Source organism: Bos grunniens, chromosome 4 (assembly GCF_055505025.1).
Source record: "Bos grunniens cultivar Pamir isolate PY7600 chromosome 4, Bosgru_T2T1.0, whole genome shotgun sequence".
NCBI lineage: Eukaryota > Metazoa > Chordata > Mammalia > Artiodactyla > Bovidae > Bos > Bos grunniens.
The window spans coordinates 1804236-1831640 of NC_141168.1; the positions used below are offsets into that span (position 1 = coordinate 1804236).

Sequence of the window (27405 nt, forward strand, 5' to 3'; positions counted from 1 at the left end):
TTTGTGGACATCACGGATGTCTCAAGGTCAGGTTCATCCAGGGCACAAACCGCAGGCGCGTGGGAGGGGATTTCCTTTTCTCCTTCCCAGAGGAGTGCCCCCAAGTGTCCCGGCTGCAGACTGAGGAAGGGGAGGGTCTCGCCCTGAGACTTGAGGAGCCGCTCGGGGGCGTCTCCAGGAGGCCGAGGACCCGAGACACCCAGAGGGACAGTGTCCTGACGGCGTCGGGAGCCGATGAGGGGCGCGGGCTGCCCCAGCGGCCAGTGAGCTGACCCTCTGAGGGAGGCATCCTGACCCCAGAATGAACGCCCACATGAGCAACACCAGCCGTGTCCTTCACAGCACGTCCTTCACAGAAGGCATGAGGCAGCGCTGCCCACTGGAGAGGGCCCACGACGGCGCTCGGACTTGAGCGTGAGAGGCTGTGGCAGGAAGAGCCCAGCCCCGGGCTCAAGGTGAAGCACCTGCTGTGCCCGGGGCCTGCCCACTCCTGACCCAGAAGCCGCAGCTGCGACATTTCTGAAGGGGCCAGCCGCTGGAGCCGAAACTGGGGCAGGAGCATTTGTGTGCGTGGTGTTGATTGCCAGCGGTTAATCACCAAGGGTAAGTGGAAGAAATCATTCCTGTTCATTTGCAAATGGAAATCAGACGAGGGCTGTGCTGAAATGCATCAGCGTTTTCCCTTCCAAATGAAAGGATTTCAGAAAGACAGCTGACCTTGGGGTGCCTGGCAGGCCCAGGCCGCCGGCTCCGAGTGTCCTGTGTCTCTTCCAGACGTTCCCGGGCCGCCATGCCCGCGGGTCCCCAGCAGACCTACTTAGTTGAGAAAGTAGGAGCATTTCGGATGCCATGAAGTCACAGGCACACAAACAGCCAGGCTCCCTCTTTTATTACCTTGCAAAGCCCTGGAGACGCTTTCACCTCACTTAAGGAGCCCCGGCAAATTATGCTGAAATCCTTCCAAGGGTTGAAATGATATGTTTATAAATCCTCCTTGCTGAACTGTTGGCCCCAAGAAATCTTACAATGATAAAGACGTGTGTGCTGGGGGCAGGAGGGGGGTTCTTTCCTCTGTCCACTCCCCCCCCAACCACCAAATGTGCAGCTTTTTCTGCCTACGGGTGGCGTGTTGATACTGCATTTTCGTCCGGCATTATCACCCTCCAAGGCCCATGATGTAGCCCCCTGATCAGACGTGTAATGAATGTCTCTCCATGCTGGTGGATTCATTACTGTGATTTATAGCTGTTTTAATGTACACAAGCTTCTTAAACAACTTAGAGTTGATTGTTCTGGAACTAGACCTGGGTCCCCGGGAACTCTTGGAGCTGAGCCATGGTTCAGGGAGTTATTGGTGTCCCTGGGCAGGTAAACAACCTTGGATCAAAGGTGCTAGGTTACCTGCAAACAGTGTCGATTGGAACAGGAAGCACCTTATAATGGGGAGCAGGGGCAGTCTAATAAACCTCCTGAACCTGGGCCAGCACCCCCCGGCATGGCTGCACTCTGTCTGTAGCACGCAGGAAGGACGGGCTGGGGCCCAGGAGAGGTGAGCGCTCTCGCCGGCATGCCTGGGCCGGCCGGGCACCTTCAGGGAACTTCCCCAGGAGGCCTGCACAGGGACATACAGAGGCTGACAAATGCCAGGGGAGAGAACCAACCTGGGTTACTCAGTGCACAGAGATCCTGCCTTTTTCAAAATACATTTTAACTTAGTCATCTTAAGAATGGCTCTAATGCTGTTCAGAATGTCAACCTAAACCAAGCACCCGCTGGAGCATTCTAGAACTGGGGGGCTGTGGGACTTCCCTGGTGGTGCAGTAGGTAAGAATCCGCCTGCTGATGTGGGGAACACGGGCTCAGTCCCTGGTCCGGGAGGATCCCACGTTTGTCGGGGCAGCTAAGCCCGCACACCACAACTACCGAGCCTACAAGCCCTAAAGCCCGTGCTCGGCAACAGGAGAAGCCGCCCCCGGGTGAGAAGCGCACGCAGCTCAAGTGGAGAGCAGCCGGGGAAAGCGGGCCTGCAGCGAGGAAGACCCAGCGCGGCCAAAAATAAATGCACAGATGATTAAAGAAAAGAACTGGGGGTTGTACTCAGAGGGGAGGGAGGGGAACCCTGTAGCAACTGCGACCAGGAATGAGGTGTGGAAAGCTTCAGCCGGACTGGGAGAGCTCAGGGAAAGAGAGAAGGCTCCAGAAGGAGGGTGAGGGCTAGGGGAGGGGGTGCTTTGCTGACGGAGGGCCGGCAGCGTTCTGGAAGTTACCGCCTAGAAGGAGGGCTTTCCTGGGCCCGGGGGAGGCAGCGGTGGTGAGGGCGCCCAAAAGAGACTGCCCACCTGTGCCGGGTGAGAACCCTTGAAAGGAGGCGGTGCCCACAGGGTTCCAGGGGCGCATCCCTGCTGCAGAAGGCTCTTCCTCACCACCCACCGGAGGACCCCCAGTGAAGTTCAGTCAGGCCGTCACTGTCCCCAAAAGCAATGCCACTTGGCTCATCTCCGTGGACCCGAGTTATTTGACTAAGAGGGTTGGATTTAGAAAAAAAAAATCACCGTCTGAGGCTTGATGACTTATTTCATGGCCGGATGACTCTCCTCTCTAAGCCCCGCCTACCCTAGCTAGGGTGAGGGGCATCTGCTCTGTGGAGCCGGACACCCCTCTGTAAGGCCGATGTGCAGGAGTCCTGGGCTGGGCTGACCCCTCTGGACTCCTGGACGGAAGGTCACAGAGGAGCCGTGAGAATGCCTGCCCAACAGGCACACAGCCTCCTCACCCAGAGGGGGACAGCGGGGTCTGAGGTGGGCAAGGGATGGCCACGTTCACCGGGGCAGAGCTGAGCCCAGGACCCTCTTTCCCAGCTTCCCGTGTTCTCCCAACTCCATCCTGCTCCCACTTCCATGGGACTGTCCCCCAAAATTCACAATGAGAGGCATGAGCCTCCCCCGCCCACCTCTCCTGCACCCCCACCTAAGGGCCACTGACCTCTGTCCCACAGAGGAGACCCAAGTCGTGGGTGGGCCCCTTTCCATCTGGGTGCAGGAACCTCTGCTATTCAGTCAAGAGCACAACTGTCTAGCTGACAGGTATTAATCGGCCAGACGGGGTGATAGTGTGCCCCACCGGCCAGCAACTTCAAGCCCAGCCGCGGCAGAGGGGATGCCCACAGGGAGGACAGCAGTGGACACAAGCCAGCGAAGAAGACCTCTCTCTGGCTGCGTCACTTCTGTAGGCTCCACTTCTCCAACCCTGGCTGGTCTGAGCATGGGCTCACCCAATGTTAGTGATGCCACCATGTCTGAGAGATGAGATGAAAGTGGGACCTGGCTTCTGTTTTGAGAAGCTCCCAATTTCATAAGATATCATGTACTTTATCAGTTGAATTACATTCTCCCTGCCCCAATTCACACGACGGAGTCCTAACCCCGAACCTCAGAAGGAGCCTCACTTGAAAATCAGGTCTTTGCCTGATGTGATCAAGTTAAGATGAGGTCATTAGGGTGGGTCCTGATCCCACAGGACTGTCCTCACACAAAGGGGAGATCTGGACATGGAGACAGATGCCCACAGAGAAGACCCCACGTGACGACAGAGGCAGACCTGAGGGTGATGCTCCTACAAGCCCAGGGACACCAAAGACAGCAGAGACCACTGGAACTGGGGGAAGGCCTGGGACCGAGGCTGTCTCGTGGCCCCAGCAGGACCCCACCCTGCCCACAGCTTGGTCTCGGGCCTCCAGCCTCCAGGACGGTGATATAATATATTTCCACTGCAAAGGATATGAATTTGAGCAAACTCTGGGAGACAGTGAAGGTCAGGGGAGCCTGGCGTGCTGCAGTCCATGGGGTTGCAAAGAGTCGGACACGACTGAGTGGCTGAGCAACAACAAAGCCGCCCCCGTGGCGCTTTGCTCCAGCAGCCCCAGGACTCTAATAACACAATGTGTGTATCAAGTTACCTCCTACAGGGACCCACGGCCCCCTGAGTCGCGGGGAAGGCGGGATCCACATACGCAAGTCCCACAGATCATTTTTTACCCGACCAACCACTTTAATTAAAGGGGGGAGAAAAAACAATTTAGTTGAACAGCTGGTTTCAGTGATATTTTTTTCTGTCTTTCACCAGCAGTTTGCCTGAATTTATATGGTCTTTCCACGGACAACTGTTCCAGCCCCTTGACCCTAGGACGGGCTCTCTGGCGCTGTGCTGGCGCCCTGCCCTCATGCCAGGCCTTGACCCCTGGATGCCTGGGAGAGTACCTGACTGATCCAGCTGGGGACTCTGCTGAGGTCAGAGACGCACGCATGTGGCTCCATCAGGAAGTAAGGTTGCTCTAGCCACCACCGATGAATGGCTTGCTTGGGGCCAGGAGACTGTCTCCCCTGAGAAGATGCATCCTCCTATAATTTCCATAAAATATTAAAAGTGGAGTTGGGTTATAAGAGCCACACCTGCTGATTCCCACCCCTGAAGAGGAGATGGCTGAAGGGCTCTGGAATGAGGTCACGCTTCCTAACCCGAAGGCAGTCTTGGGAAGGTGGGTTTCTGCTGTATCTGCTGAGAGCACCCAGCTTTGGAGACCGGCAAACTTCCGCCCACCATGAGGTCACAGCAGGGTGAAGGCAGCCATGTGGCCAGACGTCTGGGGGGCAGGGAAAGCAGCGGTCACTCAGAAACCTGGGAGACAGTGAGCTGGCCAGTGGGAGAAGGGCAGTGAGTCTCCAGCTGAACTCCAAGGACAGTGCATCTCAGGGCTGTGAGCCGAGGCGTCCCAGAGGCCCACCCCGGGAGATCTGTGGGCCATGTGCGGCAGCATGGATGGATGTAGAGACTCTCACGATGAATGAAGTGAGCCAGAGAGGGACGAGCATCCCATGACGCCACTTACATGTGGAATCATATACGGTGGTGCAAATGAACAGAAAAGTCACAGAAGCAGAAAACAAACTTATTTACAAAACAGAAATAGGGCCAGAGATGTAGAAAGCAAGCTCATGGTTACCAAGGGCGGGGGGAAGGGCATACAAATAAGTTGGGAGACTGGGACTGACATATGCTGCTGCTGCTGCTGCTAAGTCGCTTCAGTCGTGTCCGACTCTGTGCGACCCCATAGACGGCAGCCTACCAAGCTCCTCCGTCCATGGGATTTTTCCAGGCATGAGTACTGGAGTGGGTTGCCATTGCCTTCTCCGGGGACTGACATTTCACTTTCATGCATTGGAGAAGGAAATGGCAACCCACTCCAGTGTTCTTGCCTGGAGAATCCCAGGGACGGGGGAGCCTGGTGGGCTGCCGTCTATGGGGTCGCACAGAGTCGGACACGACTGAAGCGACTTAGCAGCAGCAGCAGCATATATAAAAATGTGAAGTGAAAGTTGCTCAGTTGTGTCCAACCCTTTGTGACCCCATGGACTATACAGTCCATGGAATTCTCCAGGCCAGAATACTGGAGTGGGTAGCCTTTCCCTTCTCCAGGGGATCTCCCCAACCCAGGGATCGAACCCAGGCCTCCCGCACTGCATGTATAAAAATAGATGACTGATGAGAACCCATTGTACAGAGCCGGGGACTATTCAGTACTCTGTACTGACCTGTATGGAGAAAGAACCTAAAGGAAAGGTGGATATGTGTCCATGTATCACTGATTCACTTTGCTTCACACCTGAAGCTAACACAGCATTGTAAATCAGCACCACTCCAATAAAAAGGTAAAAACGAGCTCTGTGGGTAAAATTCAGGAGTCCTGTACCTGGATAGGAAATAATTTCTTTGTTTTCACTAACCTGCGACCGGAATTTCGCAGGCCTTTTAATTATGAATGTGGAACAACCCACCGCCAGCACACGAAGCCCACCGTGTAGTATCACGTGGCTGCAGGCTCCTGTCACATGGCTATGGGCTCCTGTCACGTGACCGCAGGCTTGGGCCGCCTGCACAGACCTCACAGGGTGGCTTACACATGCCAGTCCTTCAGAGGCGTCTGCACCAGGGACCTTGTGGTTTAAGTCGCTGGTTAAGAGGCGAGCGTGTTACTCTCACACGTTTGTTCAAATGTTCTCAAAAATATGTTTCAGAACAATTGTTTTCCTTTATAAGCCCCCATATACCTGTAATGCAGGAGATGTGGGTTCGATCCCTGGGTAGGGAAGATCTCCTGGAGGAGGAAATGGTGACCCACTCCAGTATTCTTGCCTGGAGAATCCCATGGACAGAGGAGCCGGCTGGGTCGCAGAGTCGGACACAATGGAGTGACTATCACTTTCACTTCCACATGTTGCATCATAGCCCGAAACCCTTTCCTCTGAGAAGCAGGTCCCTGGGCTCCACCAAGGGGCCAAAGCGCCCATGACTCACAAGATGAGCTCCCAATCTTCTAAGAGGGGACGGGAGCCGGGTTTGAACCAGGAAAATGGTCAAGGACTAAAGGGAGGCGACTCGGGGTGAGGGGATCTCAGGAGTCGGGGGCCAGGCAGCTGAGCAGGGGCAGAAAGATTCTCGGCAACTGCGACAGCGGAACCACTACATCCCTCGAGCAGAAGACAGAAGGGGCACAGGGCCCAGACTCCAGAAGCAGCTGGGACTGTGGCAGAGATGCCCACTCCAAGACTCTCCGAGAGGAAGGCTACCCGCCCCTCCCTTCCCCCGGCTTCCAGAAAGCCACCTGTACCTCCTCTGGCTGAGTCCCAGTCGCGCAGGGGCTGGGATCGGCCTCCCCCGGCACACCCCGTGTCACCTCGCAGAGCAACGCGAGGGCTCATCACCTGGGCTGAGGCCCTTTCTCCTGGGGCTGCAGCGGCCCTGGCAGGACAGCGGGAGGGGCCTGGCAAGACCAGGCAGCCCCACGTGCAAGAGCCCCCGAGTAACCACACGCAGGAAACACGGAATCACAGCTCCTCTACTCTGAATGCGGGACTCCTGCCGACGTGCCCTTTCTGACCTCCCCCCTGGATTGTCATCATGTGCATTGACACGCTGTTGAGGGAGAAGAAATGAGATTATGAAGAGTTCTTATTGATTCACTTGTCAGCAGGCAGGCCTGATCCGGAGGAGACAATAAATATGGGTGGTACCTGTGTGAATTCGAACAATCACTGGCTTATTAGCGTTTGGCACCAGGAACACGGCTGGGATTAATGCCCCGGGATCCCTGGTGCTGCCTCCAATCTTATCTATTTTATGAGCCAGCGCTTTGCTTTCTGAGTCACTGGGAGAATTGCACTTGTACATCAATTACATTTCCATTAGTACTGAGATCTCTTTCTTCCTAGGACAGGATCAGGCTGCAGATACACAAAATATCAATACTCACTCTCCCTTCTTTATGCTAATCCCGGCCTCGTCCAGGGCCTAGAGGGGGTTTATGCTGATGCAGTGTTTACAGGCAGCTGGGCTTCCCGGACAGTGCGGTCCCCACTTCTGTGGGTGCTCAGCCCCAGGGCTAGAGACTGGGGTGGAGACCCCACGCGTCTGCCCAGGTGACCTCCTGGTGGTCCGGGCACGGTCGCTGCATCAGGGATGCTGGAGTCATGCTGCTGCCATTGGCTTAGTCATCGGCTGTGTCTCCACACCGAAGTCAGAGCATCCTTACGTAAATGAGTGAAGAGGACATGATGGAGATGTTAGATCACCTCCAGGAGCTTGTTCTTTGCCTGGTTTTCCGTCGCTGACCTGACCCCCACCCAGAGTCAGACATGGCTGAGCCCACATGCACAAGTATGTTCTTTGGGAGGGTGACCATTCTGACTCCCACATTCATTCATTCAAATGAAGGCAGCTATTATTTTATTCAATCAGTATTTATTGACCCTTTACTGTGGATATTGAAAGCCACGAGACTGAAGGAAGTCACCTGAGGAAAGATTTGACCTAAGGAAGAAAGGAAAGTTAAGGGCGGAGCCTGGCGCACTCCAGTGTCTAGAACTTGGAGAAACGAGGAGGAATCTGAGACAGGGACTGAAAAGCAACATCAGGTGAAGCACGGACACCACCTGGAGAGGGCATCCTGGATCCCAAATCAGCGCCGTAAGGAAGGTGCAGGAACCCCTGCAGCCACTGGGCAGGGGCCCAGACAGGGGGCTGGACTCCGCACACGGGCTCCCTCCCACATGTCCCAGCAAGATGAGACAGGCTCCAGGCGAGCCTGAGTGGAGAGGGCCCGGCAGAGGCCCCACCTGGCCTCAACAGCCTTGCAGAAGAAGAGCGACCGTGCTGGAGGACTCACCCGTGCCGAAGTGCAAACATTCCTCAAGGCACGGCGCTCAGGAGAGTGAGGCGCAGGTAAAGGACGGTGTCGGCGGACGGGAAAGAGCTGTGGACCCAGCCCTGAGCCCTCACATGTACACTCAGCTGTTTGCCACTAGGTTGCTGAGACAACTCGGCAGGGGAAATATTAATGACCACCTTTGCAACAGGTGGTCCCAGGACAACAGGCTACAGCCACGGCAAAATGATGAACCTGGATCCTCACACCACGCGAAACGTAGTTCACTCATAGTAGATCATGGACCTAAATTTTAAAATATTCACTTATTTGGCTGCACCTGGTCTTGTTGGGGCATCTTAGTTGCAGCGTGTGGGGTCTCAGCCCCCTGACCAAGGATTGAACCCGGGTGCCCCACGTTGGGAGCACCAAGTCTTAGCCACTGGGCCACCAGGAAAGTCCCCATAGATTTAAGTTTAAGAGGTCAAACTATCAAATTCTTAGAAGAAAACACAGTAGCAAATCTTTATAACCTGGGTTAGGTAAAGCCTTCCTAGGCTTTTAGGACACTAAAAGCACTAACAAAAGAAAGATAAGTAAGCTTGACTTTGTCAAAAAGAAACGCTTTCGTTCTTCCAAGAACACCATCCAGAAAGTGAATGGACAAAGTGGAATAAAATTCTTGCGAATCATACATACAAGTTCTGGAAAAGAACTTGTATCAGGAGTATGTGAAGAACCCTTACACTTTGATGGTAAAAAGACAAATGACCCATTAAAAACAAGCAAAGGATCTGAACAGACATTTCTTCAGTGAAGATGTTCAAGTGTCCAATAAGCACATGGAAAGGTGTTCACCTTCACAGGCCATTAGGAGGCGAAAGTGAAGTCGCTCAGTGTCCGACTCTCTGCGAGCCCGTGAACTGTAGCCCGCCAGGCTCCTCTGTCCATGGGATTCTCCAGGCCAGAGTACTGGAGTGGGTAGCCTTTCCCTTCTCCAGGGGATCTTCCCAACCCAGGGATCGAACCCAGGCCTTCCGCATTGTGGGCAGATTCTTTACCAGCTGAGCCACCAGGGAGCCCCAAGAGAAGTCAAAACTGCAGTGACACAGTGTGCCACACCCCACTAGGGCGGCTGCAACGAGATGGCCGGAGATAGAAGCTTGTAAGGATGTGGAGAACCTTGTAAGTTACCATGCTCAACAGCAGGGATGCCAAGACACGCCACCACGATGGGGTGGTCTGAGCAGCAGACTTTCCTTCTCACAGTTCTGGAGGCGGCAAGTCTCCGACCAAGGTGCTGCAGGTCTGGAGGAGGGCTCCCCTCCTGGCTGGAGACGGCCACCCTCTCTCCGTGTCCTCACATGGTGGAGAGAGAGGGGGAGAGAGAGGGGGAGAGAGGCTTTGGGGTCTTGTTATTGCTGCTCAGTCGCTCAGTCGTGTCCGACTCTTTGTGACCCCATGGACTTTAGCCCACCAGGCTCCTCTGGCCACGGGATTTTCTGGGCAAGAATACTGCAGTGGGTAGCCACTCCCTTCCAGGGTATCTTCCTGACTCAGGGATCAAACCCCCTTCTCCTGTGTCTCCTACATTGCAGGTGGATTCTTTACCCTCTGAGCCATCAGGGAATCCCCTTAAGAACAAGTGCAAAGGTTGGAAAAGACCAGCTTTCCAGCTCGTCTCATCAGGCAGCAGGGTCCCTCTTACTCAGCCCTTCCTTTCAGCCAGGCCTCCTGGTGACTGATGAGGCCCACCCTGGGGAGCCATCGGCTTTAGTCTATAGTTTCAAATGTTCATCTCATCCAGAAACACCCTCACAGACACGCACAGAGCAGCGTCAGACCAAACGTCCAGGCACCTGTGGTGCAGCCAAGTTGACGCGTAAATGAGGCATCACACAGTCCTCAAAACGTTCTGTGTCGTGTTACCAGACGACTCAGCCGTTCCACGCCTGAGCATAAGCGACGGGAAATGTAAAGGAACATCCACACAAAAGCTTGCTCACGAAATGTCAAAGCGGCATTTCTCGTAACAGCCAAAAGACAAAAACAACCTAAATGTCCACCAGCCGACGAGAGAGTAGATGGAGCCTGGTCCATCTCTGGCAAGAAGAAAGGAGGCCCTGACGGAGGCTGCGACGTGGTGATCCTCGAACACGCTGAGTGAGAGGCCGGACACAGACGCTCACGTGGCCCGTGATCCCATTTATACAGTGTCTGGGAGAGGCAAGTCCATCAGGACAGGAAGTAGATGAGCGGTCACCCGAGGCTGGGGAGGGGCAGATGGGAGCTGGGGTGGGGTTCTACGAGCAGGTAGGTCTATGACTACCCACTGGAGCTGAGACAGTCGGCGTGGGTGTCTGCTCAGCTGCAGAAGTGTGGACAGGATGTGTTCCTTTACTCCGCTTGGAGATTTGCAGGACGAGGGTCAGACAGGGGGTGGGATGCAGGCGCAAGGGAGTTTCGGACATTGAATGTACGCCATGCAAACCTGGGAGTCTGGACGAAACAGCCTGCTGCTGGACTACCTGAAGGGTCCTCTCTCCCCAGAGCTCACTCACCGCTGCTCCTGACGGCCTGCCCCGCCCCGCAGCATCGCACCATGGGGATCGTGGGGTGTGTCCTCCCCGAGACGACACGGCCGTCTCAGACAGCTCAGGAACTGGCTCCATGTCTCTTGGCTATGAGGACCAGTCTGTAAGACCGTTCTTAAATATTGATGTATATTTTTAAAATAGCAACAATTAAGTTATAAAGTAAAATCTGGGGAAAATATTGGCAATGAATGTGATAACTAAAGGTAAAGGCCTTTGGTACGTTCGCGTCAAGCTTTGATAAGTCAGTAAGAAAATGCTGAGCGCTGCATGAGGGAAACGGCAGAAGATACTACTCAAGAACAGGCTTTTAACCACGATGTTTTAAAAAAAAAAAAAAGGGCTTCCCTTGTGGCTCAGACAGTAAAGAATCCTCCTGCAATGAGGGAGACCTGGGTTCAACCCCTGGGTTGGGAAGATCCCCTGGAGAAGGTACGGCTACCCCCGCCACTATTCTGGACTGGAGAGTTCCACGGACTGTATAGTCCATGGAGTCACAAGAGCTGGACACAACTGAGTGACTTTCACTTTCAAAAAAGAATGTAAAAAGTGGGGTGTGAACTAGTGATACAGTGTGGCTGAATCTCAAAATAATCACACTGAGTGAGTCAGACCGAAAACAGTCTGGAGTCCACATTCTGTAGTGTATGGATAATCTACAGCCAGCCAGCCAGCCAGTGCCTGCTCAGTCGTGTCCAACTTTCTGCGACCCCACGGACTGTAGCCCACCAGGCTCCTCTGTCCATGGGATTCTCCAGGCAGGAACACTAGAGTGGGTTGCATTTCCTCCTCCAGGGGATCTCGCCGAGTCAGGGATCGAACACTCATCTCGGGGACAAGGTCCCAGCTCGATCGAGTGCTTCTTCAAGGAGCATGTACCCCAGGGCAGGAGAACTGGCTCTGCTGGGGGTGGGCATGGGGGGCAGGGCCGAGTCCTGCTGGAGGACCAGCTGACCAGCCTGGCCGGGGAGGGGCCCATGAGCCCGGCGCTGGCAGGAGCAAGGAGAAGCCTGACCCACACAAGGGCAGGGACGGCCTGACGACTTGGCCATCGACCGGCGTAATGGAGAGATGACGGAAGGAAGGCTGGCGGCCTCGCTCCTCGTGATAAATACATCGGTGGCCCTCCTGATAAATGCTCACGGCACAGCGGAGCAGATGAAGCTGTACCCAATAATGATCCTCATTCGTTCTTGGACCTCTCTGCTGAAACTGCCAATTAAGATAGTGCTTTAAGAGGGATGTGGGTTCCCACCGGCTCCAAGATGGCTTGAAACCAGCACGTCTCACCAGATGCCAGGAGGCTTTCGGGTGGCTCTGCTGATGAGCAGCCACTGACCTGCTTCTGACCCCAGGTGACCAGTTGCGGGGGGGGAGATGCTCACTGTCCTTGAGGCAGCCTTGGCGCTGCGTGCCCCTGCCAGGCCCTCTCCTGTCCCCGCCAGCACGCCGGTTCCGCTCCAGAGAGGGCCCCTCTCTGCCCCCCGACCCCCGCCTGCATCCCGCAGCCTCCGTGCCTGGTGCCTTGTTACCCAGGCCGCCTCAGGTGGACTGGGGGTTAAATGGAGAAGGCCTGGGCAGCCACACTTGTTCAGGAGGTGCCATGGAGGCAGGACCACGTGAGGGCTTAGTGGAGATGCCCTGAGCCACAGGTGACCACGCTGTGGTCCAGCCTCCATCAGCTTCAGTCTCCCCCACCTCTGATCTGAGAGCTGTCCAGGATGGGTTCCTGAGTCTCGGAGGCTGTGTTCCGTCCATCCCTCCCAGACCCCCACCCATATTTAACCGTCATCTAAGCCCACGTAAGTTGAAGCCACCCAGATCCCTCCTGGGGTCCCCTGGTGGCTCAGTGGTAAAGAGTCTGCCTGCAGTGCAGGAGAGGCAGAATCGATCCTTGGGTTGGGAAGATCCCCTGGAGGAGGGCCTGGCAACCCACTCCAGTATTCTTGCCTGGAGAATCCCATGGACAGAGGAGTCTGATGGGCTACAATCCATGGGGTCACAGAGATTCAGACACAACTTAGCAACTAAACAGCACCACCACCCCAGTCCCAGGAGACCAGGCTCCACAGCAAAGCCTGAACAGCCAGACCCTTGGCACAGTCTGAGCTCTGGGGTCTCTGTGTGCCCAGAGAACAGCAAACAGTCCTCACAGTTTGGAAGCTGCATGTGGTGGTTGCCTAGGGCTGCCAGAGCAGACCAGCAGAGAGCGCGTGGCTGACAAACGGAGGTCACGGTCCCCAGTCTGGAGGCCGGAGTCTGGACGTGGCCAGGCTCCCCAAGAGTGCTGGGGAGGGTCTGCTCCACGCGCCTTTCCTGGCTTCTGTGGGCCCTTGACTCGGGGCTACAGAGCTCCAGGCTTTCTCTTGCCTTCTCCCTGCACTCGTGGCCACGGCCAAAGGGCCCCTTTCTGTGCCGACACCAGGGGTATTGGGCTAGGACCCTCCCTAACGACCTCACCTTCACGTGGTCATCAGTAAAGTCCTGCTTCTCTAAATAGGGCACGTCCTGAGTCAATGGAGAACATCAGCACAAGCATTTGTGGCTGTGGGGGACACCATTCAACCCACAAGAGGGGGCAAAAGCAGACTTGAGCCTGTAAGAGCTGTGACTGCAGATTGTTATGAAAGGAAAGCAATATTATATCATCCAGATAAGCACAGCAGGAGTAAACACGCTCTGGTATTCACCCAAAAGCTTCACTGAAGTCTGAGTGACGAGCAGTGATGCTCCGTGCACACCCCTCGCCCCCACGCGGATCTGCGGAGAACACGCAGAGCAGACAGACAGATTTACCTGGTTCTTACCCGGATGGGCTGGCTCGCAGAATGAGGCAATTGATTAGATATACAGCTTTAGGAAAGCTCAGTATTAAACTGTCATTTTGTCAATAAAACGTCATTTCATCAATATAATGTCGGCACGCCTGAATGTTTCTGCATAATTAATTCTGCTGATGCATTAAGGAATGTTATACACAATATTAATCAAAAGGTAGTGTCAACAGAGGGCCATATATAAACCCAGATATCAAGACTGCAAACCTCTCTGAGAACCCTGTTCCCACCGAGACACTGCTCATCTAGAAACACTTGGATTTTTTTTTCATAAAACTGCTATTTAAAAAATTAATCAGTCAAGGAAAAGCAATTAGAGTAATATACAGAAACCTCCTGGGAAATTAATTTTTTACAAAACACTTTTTAATAAATTGCCTTTGCTGTTGCTGTTGTTCAGTCCCTCAGTCAAGTCCGAATTTTTGTGACCCTGTGGACTGCAGCATGGCCTCCCTGTCCCCCACTATCCCCTGGATTTTGCTCAAACTCATGTCCATTGAGTTGGTGATGTCATCCAACCATCTCATTCTCTGTCATCCCCTTCTCCTCCTGCCCTCCATCTTTCCCAGCATCAGGGTATTCTCCAGTGAGTCAGCTCTTCACATCAGGTGGCCAAAGTATTGGAGTTTTAGCTTCAGCATCAGTCATTGTAGTGAACATTCATGACTGATTTCCTTTAGGATGGACTGGTGTGATCTCTTTAGTCCTAGGGCTTCTCAAGAGTCTTCTCCAGCACCACAGGTCAAAAGCATTTAGCTGTACTCAGTGTTCAGAGAGTGGCCCTGAGTCACAGGGTTACGGGGCACATGGAAACCCAGCAGTGTCCTCGCAGACACTCGGGCACAGTTCTTCGCGGGCTGTGTGCAAACAGATGCAGCTTTGTCATCCTGGGAAGAGGGGCTCTTGACCACATACAGACGCACGGCCAAGGCCAAGGCCGAGCGCTGAGCTCTGGACCTCTCCGCAGAGCCCAGGAAAGGTGCCACCGGCTCCCAGCTGCTTCAGAACCAGCCAGGAGCAGGCAAGGGGCAGGTGACTGCCAGGAAGAATGGCCCGTGCCTGCCCGAGGCCAGCTGCTGCCCCGCGCCTCCCGTTACCCCTCATTGGCCCCTCTCTCCCCAACCCCCGTTTCTCCCTCTCTGTGGCCACAGGCCTGTGAGCCCCCTGCCCTCTGCCAGGGCTCTGTACCCCACATCCGCTCACGGGAAACTGGACTCCCCTTGAGCGAGAGAGGCCCCCGACAAGCAGAGGGGGTGCTCAGATCTGCAGAGCTGCCTGTCCTGGCTCACTATATCGGGAGCCCGGGGCACTGAAGCCTGGCTCCCCCCAGGCCTTGAGGCCAGGGTGACCCCATGGAGAGGACACCTATCCCCCCATCCTGGCCACTACGTCCTGGAAGCGGTTCAGCTGCCCCAAGCCCAGCACCCACCTGGACACCATGGCCTCACCTAGAACCCCCTTCACGGGTCCCCAGCCTGACTGGTGGAGTTCTGCCTGTCCCGACCAGGATCAGACCCAAAGACCCCCGTCAGGGTGTGACGACAGACACCCGGGCTTGAGCCCCAGCTTCGCCACCTCAAATGCTGCTGCTCTGGGCAAGTTTCTGGGTTCAGTTTGCAATTCCAGGAAACAGGGATGATATTAACAGTCAGTTAATATCATCATGTGTTGCTCACGCGGCGTGAGCAACACATGAGGCTAGACGTCGTCACGTTACTGCCTCAAACCGTGCTTGGCACGTAGAAGGCGTGGGGAGATGTCGGCTGTCCCCAGGGCGGGGCCCGGACACCGGTCCATACCCGGGGGGCAGAACGCGGGTGCTCCCAAGCTTGAGTCAGACGTGCGGCACCTACTGCGCTGGCTCAGCCACCCCCGGCTCTGGGGCCTGACACGCCCCTCCAAGGCGGGGCCACGGCTGTCCATACTCTGCACCTCCTGAGCCCAGAAATCTCAAAGCTTGGAAAGGGCAAGAAGCAGTAACCCACAGGTAGGTTTTCTGAAGGTCCATGGCCGGCCCCGGGGTCCAGCTCTCTGGTGGCAGAAGCCTCACGCTCACTAGGGAAGACCCAGAGAGACTGATCAGCAAGGAGGCCTGGATCGACGCCCGGCACCTGTGGGGTGGTCAGGGCCACACGTGGTGAGGCCTGCGAGCTGGACTCCCCGGGTCCCTCCGGGGCTACAGCGTCTCCAGAGCGGCCCTGGGCTCACCACCGTGAGGCTCCAAAGGGAACCATGGATGAAGCCGGATGCACGGCCTTCAGACTAACTGCAACTGTGAACCAACTTAGCTGCTGCGCCCCTCTGAGCCTCATTCTGTTGACCCGTCAGATGGGCAGCGATAAAACCCACCTCACAGAAACACGAGGCTTGCAGGCTCGAGTCCAGGATCAAAGTGCTGACCAGTTCCATCCTTGGCGAGGCCCCCTACCTGGCTTGCTGGCTTCCCGGGTCCTCACGTGATGGGGGTTGGGCTCTGACCTCGTCTCAGGAAGACCTCAATGCCGTCATGAGGGCCCTCCCAGGGACCCCACCTAAACCCGAGCCCCCACCCTGAAGGCTCACTTCCATAAGTGATTGCACTGGGCGTTGGGGCTTCGACAGATGAATTCTGGGCACACAAAAGTTCAGTCCACAGCAGACACATTCCCCCCACAACTCCAGCTGCCAGCACTTCACAATGAGCGGATACCAAATATCCCACAGAGAGACGGGGACCTACACGTATCAGGCCATTGCTGTGTGCCTATGCTCCACGCGCGAGCTTTCCTCCTGCCCTGACATCCTCATTAGAATCCCGGAGGTTGTTTCTCCATTTTACAGATGAGAGAAGGAAACCGAGGCTGAGAAGACCACAGCCTCTCACCCGGGTCCCATCACTGTCCGCAGGTTGGGCAGGCTCCAAAGTCCAGCTCCCACCCAGGAACCTGGCTGCCTGCCCCCTCTCCCTACCATGCACCAGCTCCCAAGAACACTTGGCCCCTGCGAAGCACACGTCTCTGTGTTCTGAGCTGTTCTGAGCTTCGCCTTACATGTCGCGGTCTTGGGAGCTCCTGTTCAGAGATGCTTTAACAGGGATTTGGGATTTTTACCTCTATTTTGCAATGGATTCCTAAAATTTAAAAGGCCATCTTTTATGGAAACTTTTTATAATTATAAAAATGATTTTTTTATCCACAGGAATAAAATAAGAATATTGTTGTGAACTATTTTACATTTGTTTTTTTTTCTTTAGTAGTTCTGGAGACTGTATTTAACTGCACTTTAATAGAAAGGTCACTGATGGGTTAATAAAGGGCCAAGGGTGGTCTGGCTACAGAGGCCAGGATGGTCTTTTAAAACCTCTTTAGCTGGCAAGACAGATATTATTAGCTCTGTATATCATCAAAAGGCCCATGTTTGAATCAAATAGTTCTTATTAATTTAATTATTTAACCAAATTTGCAATCATTACAATCCCTTTCAAAAGAAAAATTGTATTATCAATATATTTCCCATCAAGGATTCTGAGGAGCTTACAATTATCTGCAGATATATCCGTGCTCTGAGTGAGGTCCTCCATGTGAGACATTTCATCTTCCTCATCTGATATCCTTTATCACCTGAAAATGCTTTATAATAGATTGGGAAAACCAAACTCTCTTCATCTCTTAAGTTATAGGGCATCAGTTCAAAGGAAGGTCATTATGATATATTTAAGGCATGCAATAACTCCTAGGCATATTTTTTTGTCTGTGTAGGAGCCAAGCAAGCATTTTTCCTTGTAGTAATATAAGTGGGAAAGATTCACTAACTAAAAATAAGTATGGCTTGGTAATCACTTAGAACGATCTGGTGAAGACCGAAAAGGTTAGGGTGATGGGGAGGTTGATGATGAGAGTATTAATAAAATGTGTCCTAATTGCTCTCTAACTAAATCAATAAACCCCAGCCCAGAATCCCCGGGTCTCCAGGCATGGAGGGAGGTAGTCGTGGGGAGGGCACGCCTTTTGGATGATTTCAGTGTAGTGGAAGCTTCATAGAAGTCTTGCCTTTTCTCTCCACGAGGCTGCCTTGACTGAAGTTGTCAGAGTCTCTGGTTGGAAATGGAACTGCCTCAGCTCAGTGCTGCACGTGTGTCCTCTCTCTCGTGAGCACCAGATGCTCAGTATGTCTTAAACGGATTTTTTAAAAAGTAATGCATTATTTTAAATTCAGCTTGGTATGCAAGAATAAGGTCTATAGAGAAAAATGAGAGCAGTCTTTCATGTTGCAAAGTTTTCTAGTTTTTTAAACATTTGTTTGTTTGATTGCACGAGGTCTTAGCTGCAGCACGTGGGATCTAGTTCCCTGACTGGGGCTCAGACTCTGGGGGTGTGGAGTCTTAACCACTGGATCACCAGGGAAGTCCCACAAAGTTTTCTTAAACAGACTAAGTCAGAGAAAATTTATATGCAAAGATAAATCTATCAAAGTAGATCTATAATGAACACCAAAATGCTTAGATGACAAATTCTCATTACTAGATATTACTAGATATATTTTGGGAATCAGTGATGCTATCTAAGCATCTCACATGAACTTGAGCAAACTCTGGGAGGTAGTGGAGGACAGACGCCTGCTGCAGTCCATGGGGTCGCAAAGAGTTGGGCACGAGTTACTGACTGAACAGCGAGAACAGCATCTTGGGAATCGGAGGAAAACACAGACAAACTCAAAAAGCTCAAGTTAGATGGCCCACTAACAGTCCGTTCTAGGATTCTCCGCCCTAACAATTCACCCCTCGCTGTTTGGAAAATGCCAGCCTGCATTATGACAGAAGAAGAACATTACTCTATTTAATTTTACTCTAGGGAAATGGATCCTTGTTATCTGAGAACGACTGTGACTTGCGCCCCCAACCTCCCAGGACACCAAGTACCCCCGAAGACACACCGACTGAAATCTGCCTCCTGACATAGAAAGCCTTCAAAGTCTATCCCTCCTCCCCTAAAACACCGAGCAGGAAGAGAGCATGCCTGGGGGTAAGGGCAGCCCTGGCTTTAAGAATGTCCTGTGTACGTGACCAGCGAAGGGAACAGCGTCACAACACCTGGCCCCTCGGCCCCCTTTCCAGATCCTTCTCCTTCAACCAGAAGACCCAAGAGAGCACACACGTCAGAAAGCGCCACGGGACTACGGCATGGCTGAGTGGGTTTTCATAGCATTCTGGGCTTCTGAGCCCCTGAAGCCAAAGGCCAAGCCCAGAGTGGCTCCTAGCTTCCTTCGCCGGGCAGTTCTGGCTCTGAAAACGCTTGGTGCCGGGTTTTTGAGGCCTGGCAGCTTTAGGTGAAATGCAAGGTCGGCCTGGGTTGATTTAGTGCTTTATTAGCTGTTTATACAGTACTGAAGCAGCACAGGACGTATGAAAAATGACTTTCCGATCTCAGGGAGTAAATCAGGGCTGCACGCGATTCCACTTAATACTTAACTTGGGCCAGTAAAATATTACACCTGTTATTATTCAAGGCAAACACAGCCCTTCCATTTGCTTATTGAGGAAACAATTTATTTGAGGACATTTAATTGCAATAGTGAAGCCTGCCTTGGGGGGTTAATCCCAGTTTATCGATGCAATTAAAAGCAGTGTGTGCTGGGTCTCATATTTATTATCTAGAGGGAGAGTGTTGACACAAGCCGGTGTTGAGCCCGGCCGCCCCAGAGCATCTGGGCTGCGTGAGGTGTGAGTTGCGGGCTGCTGGCGTGTGTCCGGGAACATCACTGTTTGTGCTCCGCGTAACCTGAGTTTGCATAATCTAATTGGGGAAAGGCTTCTAATATGATTTTACATGGGGCGATATGGGTTCAAATGGTCATACGGATCCAGCGCTGTTTGGTTTCTTGTCAATGATTCATGGCATCTCAATGCCCCCCCAGACAAACACTAAAGCTCATCACCTCACATTTGGCAGCAGGCCTCTGTCACCTTGGCCTGTAGCCCACCCCCGACTCCTTCCCCAGCCTCAGGATGTCTGTCCTTCTCCACCTCCAACGTTATTAGGTCTTGCCTAAGTCGGTTCCCGGCCGCCTGCCCTCTCGAGGGGTGACAACCTCCTCACAGCTTGGAGGGACCTGTCTCCCGGCGAGCTGTTCTCAGATGGGGTTGGGGGGGTACCGACAGGAAGCCACCTGCTGCCCCCACACCACCCCCGACCCGGGGTCACCATGAGATGTAGTCAGTTCCGAAGACCTTGAACATCTCTCTCTTTTCCCCCTTTTGGTTACTATCTTCATTTTCTTGATCGTATTTCTGGGACTTTTCTTTGGGCTTCCACATTTTTCTCTTTAACTGTCTGTTTAATACTTCCCTCCCAGTCTTGGGAACCACCTCCTGATTTAATTTTGCTGCCCTAATATGCGGAACGGGGACCGGCCTGAGGTTCCTCGGCTGCCAGCCCTCCCCTTCCTGTCGGCCTCCTCCTCAGCACAGCTCCGTAACCCGCTCGTTTGCCTGGGCTGGCCCTGGTGGCCGCGGCTTCTCTCGGCAGGTCACTGGTTTGCATCAGTGGCCCTCTCTGTGCGTCCTGACCGTCCCCCCAGCTCCGTGTCTGGGGTGCTCCCAGGCTGTCGGTGGCTGGACTCCTGCACTCGAGAGGCGTACAGAGCAGTGGCGCTTGGCTTTTCAACAGAAACGTGAGGCTTCGTCCTGCTGACAGGTCACCCTGTCCCTGTGCACGGCGGCAAATTCCCCGCTGCGAGGTGCTCGGACAGGGGACAGACGCTTGACACGAAGGCCTTCCTGCCGAGGGCCGCCAGGCTGTGGCAGGAACACGTGTGAGCACAGCGACGCGGGGCTTCGGGCCATGCGGGTCTCGGTTCAGATCCTGTCTCCGCCACTTGCTGGATGCGTGATTTGGGGGCAAAGCAGCCAAAGTCCCCAGGCTGCACCCCCTCCCCTGTAAATGGCCTTAAGACCACAAACGGCAGCTGGACTAGCATAAATGACCACTTCTCCACTGGGCTTCCACCATACTGAAATGCCACAAATGCTAAAACATCCCCTTCTGTTTGATGACTTTATGAGCCTCCTAACAACTCTGTGGGCTTCCCTGGTGGCTCAGCTGGTAAAGAATTCGCCTGCAATGCAGGAGACCTGGGTTCGATCCCTGGGTCGGGAAGATCCCCTGGAGAAGAAAATGGCAACCCACTCCAGTATTCTGATCTGGAGAATCCTGTGGACAGACGAGTCTGGTGGGCTACAGTCCATGGGGTCGCAAAGAGTCAGACATGACTGAGAGACTGATATATTCACTTTCAATAACTCTTTAAGGATGGATGGCAAAAGACATTTTTCACGGATGATGAAATTGAGACCCAAGGAATTTAAGTAAAATGCCAAGGCGATGGGTAAAGAATGAAAGCCCAGGGCTCGAGCAGAAGTCATGCTTCCGTTGTGAGATGAAAAGAAAACAAGCTTCCCGCACCATTCCCTGTGCAGCCCGGGGTTTTTCCCTTAGAAGGGTCCTGGAGAGACAGTCCTGGGATCCACTCCATCACAGGTGACCCGGCTGCAGGTCCGCCTCCACCAAGCGCTATCCCTGCTGCGGGGCAGGATTCCACTGTGCTTCTGTTTCATCTGTGCACGCTCTTCCCTCCCTTCAGAAGGAATTAAGTTCCTTGGGCACAGAAAGGTATTTTAAGTGACTGCTTTATCCTGCAATATGAAGCTGATTGTGCAAGAGGCTTGATGAGCAGTTGCTGACTTGGATCATGTTAAATAGATTTGGGGCCAAGACACCAGAAATGTCTCTGTGAGTGTCATCTGGGGCAGGGGAATGAGGCTGGATCCTCACCCCCTCCAGCCACAGCGGGAGATGGTGCAGGGAGTGGAGGTATTCCAGACTACTGTTTCAGTGAGCGCGTCCTTACTCATCCAGCAGAAAACTCCCTTGGGGAGCTTACCTGCGCTCCCACCCCCTGGCTGGCCTGTCTCCAGCCCCTGCTCCGACCACGTTCAGACTAAGCAGTGGAGACGAAATAAAATCCATCTGTTTTGCTCTGGGCGTGGCCGTGACCCCCAGGGTGGACGTGACCCCCAGGGAGCCAGGCAGACGTCTGCAGCGTTTGCCATCTAGTGTTCTGCGGTCAAGGACTCTTCTTCCCGCTAACCTGTTGGTGCACAATTGGGTTAATAACCAGAAAGACCAGAAGCTGACCACAGTTTGATCTTCCCCAGCAGAAGGATTCAGGGTGAATTAAAGGAGACGGCCTGCCCTGTCCACTCTCTGGGAAAGGCTGGTCTACTGTGGTGCTTGGTACTGGAGATTTTCCAGTAGCATCCAGACTGAAGGGTTCCCCCCTCCCATCTCAGGCAGAGCGGCTGAAGGAATGGGCACCAGATTCAACTGGCCAAAGTCCTCCTCTCCCCTCAAAAAATGCCACTGCAGTAAAGACCCCAGGCGCCAGCTCCTGCCTTTCCCTGGAGCAGTGTCTTGGCAGAGGGGCAACTCACGGAAGGGCGGCTAACTGGGGTCCGGGCGCAGGTGGGACCCTGGCGAGGCCCCAACTTCTCTGGCCTGGCTTCCCACGGCCTCAGACGTCAGACGCCCAGACTTACAAAGTTCATTCTCTAGTCCCCTCTCCAGCTCCCCTGCACCACCAGCATTCAGGGAGCAGACCCAAGAGCAGGACCCCTCTGGGCCTGAAGGAAAGAGTTTGAGGTTCCTGCGGAAGGGGGGTCCCCAACACAGGCTGTGGCAGGAGGCTGCCCCAGGGCTGCTGTGCCAAGTGCCTCCAGGACAGGGACCTTGAAGAGGAAATCGGAATCCCTGCTCCCTCTGCGGAAGGAACCCAAGGTGCCTAGAGATCTTCCCAGTCCAGAAACTTGTGGGAGGGGAGACTCAGCTCCTAAGAAATGTGCAAAATCAGTTGCTATCTGCCATGGCCGGGTGGGGAGGGGGCGGCGGGGAGGGAAAAGAGGGTGAGGGGCTCCCAGGACTCTGGCTGGAGGAAACCACCCCCCACCCAGCCTTAAAACTGGGGAAGGTTTCTATCAATAGAAGTGGCCTGGGGAGCCTGAGCCTGCAGGGAGGTCTCCTGAGAGGCTCAGGCAGGGATGGGGCAGGGATGGGGCAGGGGTTGGGGAAGCTTGACATTAACCCTGGGTCCTGGGACACGGCTGTGACTGCCACCCAGGTCCCACTTGGCGGGGACTCCAGGGAGCCAAGAAGCCGACCCTCGGGACCTACTAAGCATCCACACCAAGTAGGGAAGGACAGAGCAGGGACTGGGCGCAGGGCTGGGTGTGGACTCTGCCCCTGCCTCCTCTCCCCTGGCTGGGCAGGTCTGGTGGTGGGTGGGGAGCCCTCCCATCAGTTACCGAGTTTGAGGCTGGGGGCAAGTAGGGGTGGGGGTACGATGGGGGTGAGGAGAGCTGGGTCAGGGTGGGAGCGGGAGCTAGGCGGGGCTCGCACCGGCCAGCTGGTCCCTAATCACCGCGCGGGTAGGGGGGAGGGGGCGCGGGGGCGCCGGCGGGATGCCCGCCTCTTCCCGGGAGGAATCAGTTAATTCCTCAATTAATTAATTAAGGAGAGGCGGACCCCCTCCGCGGTCAAGCTGAACTTCTGCGCCGTCAGATGGTTGTGGGGGAAGGAACGCCGTTGTCGGGGGAGCAGAGCCGGAGAGACTGGATAGTCAGACTCGGCCACACCGTTTCCTGAAAACGATGTTCAGGCCTTTCAAGGCAGCGAGGAGCGAGAGGGCGGTGGACAGGGGAGCCCGGGAGCCGCCCGGGGCCGCCCAAAGCGCCCAAAGCACCCAGAGCCTGCTGGGTGGCCGCGGCCCGAAGTCGCCCGGAGGGGCGACGGGCTCCTCCCCGCAGAGCTGCCCGAGGCGGCAGGGTTAAAATCGAGAGCAGCCACGCAAAGGCCCCAGGCGTGGAGGTGGCCGCGGAGCCCAGCCCGGGCAGACCCCGGTGCCCATCGACCCGGGCGCTGCCAGGAGGCCCGGCGGCCCATTTCGGCCAGATGTTCAAGACAGATGAGGGACCAGTAGTTAAAACCCGCATTATATAGTTCTGTCGGGTATAAAATTGCATGTGCTGACCCATATATTCTAACTGGAAACGGACTCGAGTCACTTAAAATATTGCAACGTCGATAGGACTAATTAATTGGAAATAAGAAACGAAAGAATACAATTAAACGAGAAGAGAATCATTTTCTAATTTAATAGAGGGACATTTATAAAGATCACAAGCTAAAAGGCATCGAATGATCCTATCGACATTCTATTAAATCAGCCCCCGCGCCCGACTGGGAGGAGGAGGACCGGCGAGCGCAGCATCCGCCCGGGTTTGGTTCGGGTCTGGGCCCCACACCCGCACGTTCCCGTCTGACCCGCCGGCCGCCCTCCCCGCGGAATCGCTCCTGTCTCTGCGCCGCTTAGGTCCGCCCAGGCCAGCAGAGCCCTGCCTCTGCGAGAGTCCCCGGTTCGCAGATAGATTACAACAAAATTACTAATTGGAAAATGAAATTGTCAATAAAGCATCTCCCCACCCCCGCGTATACAATATCCTTAAATATTAAGTTATTTTATTAGACCCATTTCCTAACAATAATTTATTGCAATAAAACAGACACCGCAGGTCCACCTAAATTGTCTTTTCATAATGAATAAATTTAAGCAGGCTAATTAATATATAAACTAGCCCGATTTGTCAAATTGATTTGTATTTCAGTTAATTGTGAAAGTAATTACCACATGGTCAAATTAACAGCTTTCTGGAAATGACCAAGCCTGAGGTTTTATTTCCTTCCTGGGTGAAGAAAATTCATTTTTCCAAGCTCTTGATGTGATGAATAAAAGTCATAAATCTGGGTGATTGGTGCAGGCAGAGTCTAAATGGCTTCATATTTCATTTTAGGTTTAATAGAAATATTCATGCTCTGTTTTAATGAAATTAAATTGAGGGGGGTTGGGGCTGGGAGGCAGCGGTCGCTGGGGGCTTAAAGCGACAGCGCAGGTTTTCCTCCCCCACCTGCAAGCCGGGTGCTGAGGTCACTTCCAGCGCGCAGCCCCTCAGCCTCTCCTATCCGTGGGAGCCCAAGGCCTGGAGGGCCTCTTCTGCAGCCGGCTCACCTGGGGCGCAGGCGGGGGCAACCAGCCTGAGCCCCAACCCAGGTGCACTCTCAGGCAGCTGGCGCCCTCTCCCACGGGGCTGAGGTCAGGGGCCAAGGGCAGGGGCAGCCCCTCCCCCAACACCTTTCTGCCTACAGTGGACACGCTCTGGCCTGCGCTGACCCTTCAGAATCCGGGGTCCCCTGGTGGGGACACGTGGGAAGGACATGTGGCAGAGAGCCCCTCACGCACGCCCTCTGCCCTGCGCCCCCTGTGACATCCCTCCTCCCCCCCAAGGTGACCTGCTCCAAATCTGGAGCACGAGGACCCAGAAGAGTGGAGGGAAGGCAGGCGCTGGGCTGTAGGCCTCTCCTTGGTCCTCAAGGGAAGTGGAGGCGCGTCTTCAGGCCTAGCGCCTCTGCTGTATTCCTCCCAGGCGCGCTGCTCAGACTTTAGGGGAGGCCAGCTCTAGACGGCGGGGGTGGGTACAAGGTCCTCAGGGGTAGCCCTGGGCCCCAGGACAGTCCTGGATCTGCAGCCCCCTGATCGGGGCTGATCTGTGACTTGTTGATTTCTCCTGAGCAAATAAGGCTTTGATGCAGTTCCGGCAAGAGTGGTTAGCTGATGAATTGACAAAAACTAATCAGCTTTATTGGGAAACAGGTTAAGGGCACGGGCGTGTCAATAATTCTCAGCCTGACCCCCTCATCCATTAACCGAGGCAGGCTGATTAGAGTAAGAAGACCCTCTCGCATTTTGCACTGAAATTGCTTTCATAAACTCACCATTATTAGCAGTCGATGCGAGCAGCTAATTTAGAGAAGACATCCCAGGCACGTCACATCTATCATCCGGGTTTATGTATCATTATCTCATTTACAGAATGTCGCAGTGTAATATGTGTTTTTGGCAATAGGCTTGGCCCCGCGCCTGGGCCGCGCCGCTCTTTTTAGCAGCACAGCGGGGACCTCCTCGCCTCCTGCCCCGCCACCCCGCACGGAAACCCGTGCCTGTCTGGGCCGAAGGCGCACGAGGAGCCGCCCCCTCCGCCCGCGAGCGTCTGGGCCGGTGGTCGCCCACCCCCGCTGCGCCCTGGCTAGCGGCCGGGCCGGCGTCCCCGCCCGGGGGCTCCCGCGGCGGCCGGCAGCTCCTCTGCGCCTGGGCGGCGCGGTCCCCGGCCTCCCCGCTTGGACCTCGGCCCACTGGGTCGCTGAGGGGCGGGAAGGCCCCCCTCCGCCGCTCCCCACCCCCGGCGGCGGTCCCGCGGCCCAGATGTGCCCGAGGGGAGAGGGCCACCTGTCCCTCCGGGTAATTATTTTAATGCAGGGGCGCAGCGTCGCCGGGTGCGCGCCTCTTGTAGCGACAGACGGCGCGGCGCAGGACCCTCTGCAGCCTTTCAGTGGAATTTCCCAGATGGGCCGAGGGGAGGCCAGGCGGGTCACCAGGGGCCGTTTAACGAGTTCATTAGCCAAATTATCTTGCCCGCCCGCACAGGGCCCTGGAGACTGCGGGAAGGCAGCGAGCGCCGGCCGTTCTCACCCCTGGTCTCGAGGTGCGGGTGGGGAGGGCTGACTGCAGGGCTCCAGCAAAGCCCCAGGCCAGCCGGGTCAGGGAGAAGGGGGGCGGCGGATCCTCTGTTGTTTAGCAGCAAACATGCCACCTCCCTGCCATTGTCAGGTCCCACAAGTAGGAGACTGGCCGGGGCAAAGGTCGCTGGGAAAAGGGGTTATTAGATGCGTGGAGTGACTGACCAGGCCATGGTGTGAGGCCGGGACTGCAGGGTTGGAAGCAGAGCCTGGCCTCTCTGCTGTGGGCTCTAGAGCAAAGTGCCTGTTTTCTCAGAGCCTTAGTTTGCCCGTCTGTAAGATGGGGGCATGGGTACACTTTCCACAGTGACAATGACTATTCGAGGGTGGCCTGAGGCACTCAGGAATGAGCACTTGGACATCCTGGCAGGTGGAGGGAGCGGTGGAAAACCTGACCCCGCCGCACTTCCTACCAGCCCTTCTCTGGGCCTCAGATTCCTCTCGGGGGACATATTCCCTGTTCACCTGGTGGAGGAAGCAGGGAGTTGCCTGCTGACCACACCCCACCGACCCCCATTTAGGAAACCTGGATGGGGCTGTGATGGGGCGGGGAAGCTCAGGGATGGTATCCTTGGCAAACCAGTCACCTCCTGTTTGCAAATACAACCCCCAAGTCCACCCCCAGCCTGAGAGCGGGCACCTGACGGGAGACGCTGGGGCTGGGCTGAAAGAGATGAACTTGACCAAAGATCCCCCAGCTCTGGGCGGGTGCAGCAGGAGGAGGTCCAGCTTCCCTTTGTCCCCCCATCTCTCCGCCCCCCCCCCCCCCCCCCCCGCTGCCTCAGCTTCTGCCACCTCAGCAACTTCTAAATAGACCAATTAGCAGCAACTTCCTGCCATTACCCACTGTCGATCTGGACATTAGCGCACTACTATTTAGCCATAATTTGGAGTCAGAACGCACTAAAAAATGCACGCACTGAAGCATTAAAACGCCCCCAAGCAATGTCTTTGTGGGGACTCGGCAGTCAGGGTCCAGGCCAGGGGAAGCCAGCCTGTGCTGTCTGACCTCCAGGAGGGGGGCAGACCTGCTGGCCTGGGCTCTGCAGCCCCCCCGCCTCTGGGGTGGCAGGGTGCTGAGCGTGGAGAGGTGTCAGTGCCCCCTGAACACCTGAGCA

The 27405-nt window shown here is 54.9% G+C and overlaps 1 long non-coding RNA gene across 1 annotated transcript; it reads left to right on the plus strand.

The window, feature by feature from the left end:
• Window positions 1-17547: 17547 nt before the first annotated feature.
• Window positions 17548-19157, plus strand: LOC147373371 (uncharacterized). Its single transcript, XR_015163069.1, has 2 exons — window positions 17548-17799; window positions 18458-19157. It is a non-coding gene; the product is annotated as an uncharacterized LOC147373371 (long non-coding RNA).
• Window positions 19158-27405: the final 8248 nt, after the last annotated feature.